Source organism: Cryptomeria japonica, chromosome 9 (genome assembly GCF_030272615.1).
Source record: "Cryptomeria japonica chromosome 9, Sugi_1.0, whole genome shotgun sequence".
Lineage (NCBI taxonomy): Eukaryota > Viridiplantae > Streptophyta > Pinopsida > Cupressales > Cupressaceae > Cryptomeria > Cryptomeria japonica.
Genome location: NC_081413.1, coordinates 43,805,291 through 43,815,985, shown reverse-complemented (window position 1 = coordinate 43,815,985; position 10,695 = coordinate 43,805,291).

The following is a 10,695-nucleotide window of genomic DNA, read 5'->3' as shown; positions in this document are numbered from 1 at the left end:
GAGCGAAATTTACCTTTGCTTTACCCTTACCATTGTTTGTTGTTGATGATTCACCTTTCTCATAGTTTGGAAGCGGAGTTTTAAAAGTTGTATGAGATTCATTTGTTGTATGTCCATCCACTGTTATTACTCCATTATCAATCATATCTTGTATGATATGTTTCAACTTCTGACAATTATCTGTGTGATGTCCCTTGTTTTGATGGAAATCGCAATAATGGTTATCATTCCACCAAGGTGGTTTTATTTGAGGTTCGTAGTTCCTTTCTTCTAGTAAAGTAATCAATTTGTTTGTGAGAAGTGTCTTTAGTGGTGACCCAAGGATTCACCAATGTTTGCAAATTATCTTTGAAAGAAAGTTTTGATAGTTTCTTTTTGATGATTGTTGTTTTGTTGAGCCGCTACTAAGTGAGTGGATAAATTAAAAATCGGTTGTTTTGGTTTCACATTGTTGTTATCCACTATTCCATCGTTGAATATATTTTGATTTCTATTCCAAAACTTTGGTTTATCATTGTGGTTGTTGTTATTGGTGTTGTTGTTATTAGGAGGATGAACTCTGTCTTTATATATTTTCAATTCACCTTTCTTTATCATAGTTTCCTCCATTCTGATTCCATTATCAATCATTTTTCTGAAACTTTGATTTCCTTGCATTTTTAAGTAATAACTCATTTGATCATTTAAGTTGTCAATGAATATGTCCATTTTTTCATATTTTGGCACTGCACGAGGATACCGCGAAGCTAACCATCTCCATCATTGTAAAAATGTCATGAAAGGTTCTCCACTCTTTTGTTTGGCGTTACATAGGTCTAGCATTGTTACTTCATGTTGTATATTGTAAGAGTATTGTGAAACAAACTTATCCACCAACTTTGAAAATGATCTGATTCTAGGTGGAAGTTTGGAGAACCATTCCATAGCTAGTCCAGTTAAGCTTTTTAGAAATAATCTCATCAAGTAGATTTCCTCATGTGCAAACTCCATACTCATTGTGTAAAATTCTCGTATATGATCTTGAGGGTCAGTGCTTCCATCATATTTTTTTGTATCTAGGAGTTTCAAAACCTATAGGTAATGGTATCATGTTTAGGTTTCTGTCGAATGGATAAGGACAAATTTCTTGTAGTGAGTATCTTCTAACTTTTCCTCTCTGCATATCTTGAATTTGTGTTTACAGTGTTTGTAGTTGTTGTGTGAGAGTTGTGATAGGATTATCAACATTATTTTTTCTTATATGACCCTGATTTTGTATTCTAGAAGGATCTAAATCTCTTCTGGTGTCATCTCTAGTCCTTCTTGTATCTTCATTGGATTGGAGGTTATTCAGAATTTCTACTTCATCTCTTTTGGGTATGTAGGTTTCTTCATTGGTCATGGTATTATTGGGAATTGATGTGTCATTCATGTGGAGACCAAAAAAATATTCGTATTGTTTGTTATTAGGGGGAGGGTCACTTTTGTTTTGTGTCAATTTGTTCACATCAAAATCTTGGGGGAGTGTAGCACCAGATTTGGCTAACATTAGGAAATATTTTTCTTTTTCTCCCTCCAATAATTTCTACATAAATTTGTCGAATTGAGGATCTTTCTTGATGTCTCTGATATTTTTTTATGTTATTTCTCCTTCAACTTGTATTTCCTCTTCATGTTCCATGGTTATATGCTCTTCAGTTGTTTCCAATGTTTCGATTTCCGTCTCTACAATCCTTCGTCTCTGAGCTCTGGTTAGAATAAGCATACACGCGTGTTATTTAGCTAGGATTTGATTGTCCAAAACTTTGTTTTGATTAGTGATCAACTGTCAAGGTAAATGTGATAGCACGATATGACACGAAAAGATGGTTTAAGTGTTTAAAGTTTTGCAAGTTTTTCGATCTTTGGTTTTGGAGTGCAATGATGATGATTCGATAAGAACCAAGTCCAGTAAGAATGATATATCCTATGATGTGGGACAAGATTATCCTGACCAAACGTTTCAATTTCATGATAGAGGATGATAGATCCTGATGAGAAACTATGTTTGAGTGATCAGTTTACCAAAGAGGGTGATAATGTGCTTTGAGATGTTTAGATCTTGAACTTGTTGAGGGTGAGTACTTGAAAATCTTAAGGTGTTTATGTTCTAAAGTGTAATTTTGACAGATGATAACTTGACCAAGCGAACAAAGGAGAGAATCCAAGCACAAAATAACAAATAATAGGTGTTTATGATTATTGCAAACTGATCAAGCAAAATGAAAAACCTAAAAAAGTCATGCAAAGTGGTGGCTCTGGACTGATAAAAATAAAGACTCGTGTGACAGATTATAGCCCCAAATGACAAGAGATATAAGACCAAATGACAAATCATAAAGTTTATGTGAAAAGCTCAGTTTTGTACGACATTTCTTTATGAACCATATGACAAAAGATTAACCTCATATGACAAATCACTAGATAGTACGACAGAGAACTTGACTCGTATGACAACTAACAGAGCAGAGATAAAAAATGTTTCTTTTGCCGAATTTGGATTAGTGAATTTTGATGTTTTTCTTGTGTTTTTCAGTCTTAGATGTCTGATTTTTCAATTTAGGGATGAATACACAACAAATACGCGATATGATAATCAACCACAAGCATGCTAAACCCTAAGGAAATTGGCTGAGGAGAGAAAAACTTTGCTTGCAAACCTAGGTACACACTCAATAGCTAATCAGAATACAGTCGCTGAGTCTTAAACAATGGATTCTCAATGCCGTATTATCTGACTCCAAACACAAATGGAAGCACGATATGGAAAGTATCTTGGGAGAGTTACTATCTCTCTTGCACAAAGATTATCACCCTTTCGGAGGTGAATCAGGTAGCTTCTAATTTAACTGACACTAGTAAGGGATCCGTTCGATGCATCGGGGTATAATACTCAATTAAGAGGTCTCCTAGCCTTGAAAACCAATGTTTTCTATACCCAAAGGTACGAAGGAGAGCTATTCCTGAGCACTATCGTTGACTTGATTTTCATCAAATCACATTAATTTTATAGTGGGTTAGATTACTTAGCGTTAGCCATTCCCACTTAGGTCGTTCCCTTCTCACTAGTCGTAATGGATTTAAGAGTTATTAACTCCTTGGGAGGGCAGGCCTGCTAAAGAAATGCACTAATGAGAGTAAAAGATGAGTCTAGCTTTCTAATCACCTAAGAAAGGTGAGAGAATACTCGCCTATCATAAAAGACACAAAATACATGATTGTTCATTCCTTTAACAAAAGATAAGTGTGCCTAAAAAAAATTTAAGGAATACACAAAGTTTTGTTGAATTCTTTTAGGCAACCTGCAAAATAAATCTGTTAGTAGTCATTGATGTGTCTTGAATTTGGTATTTGACTAGCGTATCTTCGACAATCGTCCTACATAAAAGAGTTAGACTACCAAATTTTTTATAAACAGAACAGAGTTAGCATTAGTGGTAATCAATTAAAGCATCAAAACCCTCAACATGCAGTCAATTAAAAAAAAACCACAAAAGCATAGTGTCGTACGACACACCTTACCCACTCGTGTGAGTATCTTTCTGAAACCATACGAGTTAGAATGAGAGCTCGTATGAGTCATGATGAGAGATAGTATGACATTAAAATTTTCCTAAAGGCTCGTACGAGTTAGGATTTCTTGTCATTCAAGCTCACAAAGCATATCGTACTAAGCTAGAAATAAGTTCGTATGACATTCTGATTCAGACTTGATAGAGATGAATGTTGATGAAGCTTGAGAGGCCAAAAATGATAACTCTGGCCCCACAGTGGGAGCCAAAATGTCGTGCCTATGAAGTGTATACCTATTCCTGCAACACAAAACACTTAGTAGGTCATTATAAGCATGGTTAGAAAATAAAGCAAAGAAAGATAAACCATAGCTAATCGATCTATCGCCTCCTAGTAAGTGTGAGTATGAATTTTGCTCTTAGATCTGGTCATACAAATTCCAGTGACTTGACTACACTTAAATGGAGGATTTAAATGATAAATGATGCATTTAAGCTAGAAATGATAATGATTAAGCTACATGATTCCATGATTATGCTAGAAAATAACCTAGATTCAAGCTAAAATTGAACATGATAACAATGCTAAAATGATAAACTAAGATTGCATATGCCTATAGTAACAATTCTTGAATAAAAATGAGATGGGATCATTATTACTCCAAAATGGGGTCTATTTATAGGATTTTCAAGGCCAGGGGTGAGGTGGCAGGAATCAACGGTCAAGATTGAGTTTGAAGATATCAATGGTGAAATTGGAGGAGGCTGGAAAAGAGGTTGGATGAAAGGGAACATTTTCCATCTCTATGGTGACAAGTGTCAAGAAGCTTCTAGAAGAGATTGGATGAAAGGGAACATTTTCCATCTCTATGGTGACAAGTGTCAAGAAGCTTTGCTCATGAGAGAGCAAGTGTCTAAGGAAAGGGGACATGGTGGTTAGGATGTGCAAGCTCGGATGGTTAATTAAACCCAAGGTTAGATGGAATGAGTTAGGTTTGGAAGGGGTTAGGTTACATGGTTAGAAGTTAGGAGAATTTGAATTTAAAAATTCTAATTATAGGAAAAGGCTAATTAATCTCAACAACTCATAAATTGATTTATTTTAATTAATTATGGGATTTAGAAGAAATGAATTTGATGGGGGGAATTAATTAATTAAAGGGGATTATGAAATGAACCTATTAAATAAATCCTTAGATTTATTAATAAGTAGATGAAAGGGGGATTTTAATCAAATTGCTTAGTGAATTCAATTAAATTAGGAAGGGGGATGAATTAAATAATTGCTTATTTAATTAATTATCTTCAAACCATTTTTAGGTGTATACAATTAGGATCTTTCCTGATCTTACCAGCAAGGATAAGATCATCCTCTACTTCAATTACCATCCTTTGTGCATGTTCTAAATCTATCCCCGATTCTCTTCTCAATAGGAAACTCACCTATGGCAATTGAAGTCGATGAAGAAACACTTGAGATTCTCTACATTTGGTTGAGAAATTGTGGGAATGCGGTTTTGCAACTTATTGAACTCCATGATAAAATCACAAATATGCTTATGATATTCTTTCTTCATCTATGTAAGTTGCACTAGGAGGGCATGAGCATCATCAGCTAGCTTGAATCTAGCCTCAAAATGAGTTTTGGGGGTATCCCAATTAGTTATGGTTTGAGGTGTCAAGTGATAAAACTAATTAGTAGTTGCATCTTGTAATATTTAGATGAACAATCTCACTAAAAAATCTTCATGTTCACCCCAAGAATACTCCATGTAATGTAAAAGGCAGCGATATGCTCATCGAGATGTTCTTTTTCATCTCCATAGAATTTAGGAATATTTTTCCTAGAACCTTGTGGGAGCGGATGAAGTGAAATAGGTAAATTAAGGGGACCAAAAATGTTTCGCCATGGACCTTTACCAAGTTGACCACCTCTTGCAGCCATGACCACTGGTTGAAAAGATGGAATAAAAAACCTTTGAATTTGAGTCAATACAAAGTGTTTGGGAGCATTGGATTCTTCACTGGGAATAGGTGATCTGTTACTTGTAGGAGGATAACTTCTTGTACGCTACAAAGGACATACTGATCTAGGAGGAAAATAATCAAAGTTGTTCTTCTGTAGCAACTCAAAAATAGGATCAATAATACCTTGATTTCATCTCACATGTATAACTTGAACCAGCTAGATTAGAAGCTTGAATAATAAGTACAAAAACAAATTTTGAAATGAAATACCAAGAATAATAGCACTAGAATGCTATAACCAAAAATTGAGGTATTTGGTTGTGTGTCCTTCCCAATAGAGTCACCAAAAACTATTAGATGAAATTTTTGTAAATTGGGGAAGTTCACAAAATTGTCGTTTCAGCCACAATATGAGAGATTAAATCTCTCCTAATTATAAGAGAAGGCTCCCCCTTTTACTTACTATCTTTTATTTAGAACAGAATACAAACTCTGATTCCTAATCTAAACTTCGATGGTACATTATCCTATTCTCTTTTTAGAATAGATGTTATTCTTTCCTCTCTTTTTTCAGAAAAAAACTTACAATTTGGAGCAATAATGATTAATACAACTTTGAAGTTACTACATAATAAGTTAAAGCATACTAATGAAAAATACAAATTAAAGAGAAACAAAGTTTCTATAAAGGTTTAAAGTCTTTTGTTGCTTCTCTGGGATGAGAAAATAGTGTTCAAGCACAAAGTCTTACAATCACTATAATCTTATCTACCTTCTATAAATAGCTTTTGTAACCCACAATATTCTATCAAGATACCAAAGCAAAGAAAAAAATCTTTGCATTGGTATCTAGTTATAAGTTTGGCAATCTTTTCTCGAAATAAAAAAATGAAGCTCAAAGTTTTCAAATCACTACCTCTTGTACTAATTACTAGTTCTATTTAGCAAACATTGAAATATAACACAAATTTTACACTACAAAACTTGTTCTACTCTTTAATAATATATTTCCATAATTCTTTTTCTTGATCTAAGCAAGACTTTATAACAAGAATGACATAAGAACACTCTCACCATAAACCATGATGTATTCAACACAAAGTCTGGATGCCAAAGATTCCTTCTTATTTGATCGAATTTGCAAAATAACAATATGAAATCAAATTCTAACTTTGCTTTTCACTTTGACAAAGTTTCATTGCATAAGATTAAAGATGATAATTACAATGAGAAACCTCATATATATAGGTGAGGTGCAATGAGATAATCTAGGAAATCTACAAAGAAGTATGGCTAAGTAAAAAATGAGTCCTACTTGACTTAGAACTTGTTATTATTCTAGATGCAAAATCATGAATACAAAATGGCACTTGAGGTGTTGAAATCTAATTGCATAAATGCACCTACTACTTTAGAAAAATGAGAACTACTAAGTGCCACTAGACACTCTGATATGATCTTGCTTCATGAATTCCATGAACTTTTGAAGAGAAATCTTCATCTATTCTTTAGTAGGTACTTTGGTATGGCTTATGATAATTTTGACTCGAGTGATGGAATCTTCGAGGCTCACAAAACACCTTTTGTGCTTCTTTAGAAGAGAAGCCAAATCAGCCAGATCGACATGAATGTCTATTAAATTATCAATGAAAGATATTGAAAATAATTATTTGTCCACCTCTTCTCCAACAAGCGAGTTGAATTATTTGATAATAACATCTTCATGAAGAGGATTTTGATTTTCATCAAGGAAGTTACAAGGAAGTGTTGATACATTTTCAATGATCTCCTTTCCTTTGTCATTACATTCCCTTTGGGACTTTCTCATATCCTTGATAAGAATTTCCAGGGTATTCATTCAATGTTCTATCACTTACCTTTGCTCAATGTACATGTCCCTTGAAGGAAGCACTCCATTATCAATCAGAACATCAAATTGAAAATCTTCCAACTTCAACCGTAAGTCGAAGTTCTTCTCTTGTGTTTCTAATTCTTGTGAGAATATATATAATCTTTTATCTATCTCTGATTTGACACCTTCTAGATTATTGATTAAGGCAACTATAGAACATATGAGATGCATTCATTGACTAAGTATCTTGTCCATCCACTCACCTATTGATCTTCCTCATGAATTAACTTTCTCAACTTTCTTGATGATTTGTTCATCAACTAATGAGGTGAATAGTTCAATTATTCCTAATGACTTTGTTATCTTGATCAAAACATTGGTGAGTTGTTCCATCTGTTTCTTCAATCTATCTTTCTTGATATTTTCCTCATTATACCTTGCCACAAGATTATCAAAAGATGATTCAACATCTTTTATTGTTCCTACATGAGTTTTCTTACCTAATTCAATCCTATTAAAAACATAATCTATGGGTTGGATCCTATCTATATCTGTATTTGTAGGAGGCATTTCCATATCCACATATTTGTTCTTTGACTTATCCACCTTTACCCTAGATAAGGTCTTTCGTTTCTTTGCACCCTTGGGGTTGACAAGAGCCAACTAGCTAAAGTCAAAGTCATCTAGGGAGATAGATTGCTTCTTCCTCTTATGGTTATTAGAGACTAGCCAAGGTGGTAAAGGTGTATAATCTTATACTCCTATTGTCAATACTTGGGATGAGAATTATTTGTTTTGTATGTTTGTGACCACAATAGGAGGAGTAGAAGTTACAATTATAGGTTGGTTCTTAACAACTGAAACCTTGGGATGAAAATTGGTTTTTGACATGAACTTATCATAATTTTCTAACATAAAGGAAGCCACTTCAGATAAGTTAGGAAGAAACACATTTTCAATATTGTTATGTGGGGTATCTAAAGTTGACTCACTAGTTTTTGTGGAAGGAATAGTGTGAATCTGTACACCAGGAGTCTCAGATTCATACGAAATGGTAGAACCAAAAGGAATGAGATTGGATCCTTAAACTGGAGGGGGAATTGTACCTAGAGAATTGTGAGATAAAGGAGAAATGATTTCTTGTGTCCCTTCATATTGGGAAGTATTGGGAATTTCTTGTAACCCCACCTCCTCATACTCCTCTTCTTGCTTCTTTTCTAACTCTTCCTCTTCTTCCAACTATGAATTTGAACTTGGGAGCCTTTGGAGTTTCCGGAACTTGTCTATTCTTAGTTCTCAACTCAATAGTTATCCCAATTGGCCACAAAGTGTCATTTTCTTATCCAATTTGGAATTTTTTTAACTAAATCCCCTTCTATGTCAACCAACTATTGGTATTCGCAAGGATATTATGAAATATGGCCCTAATTGAAGTATTTTCATTCTGAGACCATTGAATAAGAGGCAAGGGTGAATCTGCAACCTTATTCTTTTCATACATTGGGTCTAGAATAATTTTTCATCATCTTCAAGATCCTTAGGAATGTTACCAAGATTTAGGTTCTCAATTTGTTACATAGTAAGGTGGTTGTAGTCAAGCCTTTTGATATTTTCTTTTATTCTACAATCAATCCAAATATCCTCTTCCCGGTGAACATGAGTGTAACTCATCTTAAGTTTTTTCTTCATCCCTTTGTAGTCAAAATGTTTCTTGGTCTTGAAGAACCTCATTGTTACTCTTCTCATCTCTTCATACATTACTCGAGCCTTGTAGATGAAATTGATTGAATATCTCCCAATAGTGAGGGAGAACTTGAAATCAGTCTTGTGCAAACCTGATTGGCATTGATGCACTGCCACTATTGGACAAGCCAATTCAATGAGCACAATCTTGTCTGATGGGTACCTAGGAAGCATGAAAGGTTCATCATCAAAGAATCCTATTGTGAGATATGTAAAAGTAGGGAATTGTAGGAACATGCACCTGTATTAGTTTACCACATTCCAAGCTTCATCCAATACTCTGTTCTTTTGAAGGTGTTTATCAAACATGCACGTATAATGATAAAAGAAAGCATCATTCACTCTCCTGAAATGATGTAAACTATTTTGAGAGTTAGTTGTAAGTAATATTGATATATAGGAACTTGAATCCCATCTCTTGTTGTAGACAATCTTGGAAAATGCCTCATTGAGGGTGCTGCATATACTAGGTATAAAGTCATATACATCATCAAAGTGGTAGGAACCTTGTTTAGTTTATCACATAGATCATCACTTATTTGTTTACCCCAATATATCTTCTTCTTGTTTTATCGAATAATATGGATGTATTGATACATCCACTCATGATAAGTATCTGAAACATGAAGTACCTTTACTCTACTAAGAAGAGTAATCAAATTATTTACATCTTCAATAAAGTCACTCCATGATGAATAGTCTTTGGCCATCTTGCAATAATGGGTCTAGGAGTCTTTAGCTAGTTATCATTTATATTTCTCCTGCACTTATTTGAGGTATTGTTGTAGTATGCTTGTGTTGATTCCATGTCAATATTGGCATATTGATCAATGCTTGGACACTTGAAGATAGTGTTGAAGAAATCCTCATACAACTTAATGAGAGTTTTTTTACCCTCTGCATCCTTGATTGAGCTGCTTACTAGATCATATCTATTAGCTAACTCTAACACAAACTCAAGATTTTGTGCTGACATTGGGAAAGTCGCAATCAAATGAATGCCATTGTTGACAGAAGCCTCCATTTTTTAGTAAATTGGTGGCTCTTTAACTCTCTTTAAGAATTCTTCAAGATCTATGTGTCCTATATTTGTATCCCTAATATTTTCAATATTAGATGACATAGATGAAGACAAAAATATCAAATGAGGCTCTTTCTTCTTGAACTTCATTACTTTCTTGTTTGGCGATGGCTCCATCATTTAACTATGGTTGCAACTGCAACATTTTGAAAAGATCATCACCATGCGTTAGCTTATTAAAACCTCCTTATTAGGATTCCAAAACCCCCAACTTATTGATAAAACAAGAATGTCTTCAAGTACAAATCAGATTTGTATCTCCAATCTACATGTGTGTATTTGGTGCAAATCAGGCTTACAAACCTGATTTATGCAAAAAAATTGGTGTAAAGAAAAATAAGATGCATTTTAGATTTATAAGTTTGATTTGCATCATTGAAAGATTAAAAAGTCAAATGATGTGAATTAGGCTTGTAAAATTGATGTGCACCAAGGGATACCAATCAATGAAAAAAAGGTGAAAATCGGGATTAGAAACTTGATCCACATATAAGAAAAAACAAAAGAAAATATCACTGCAT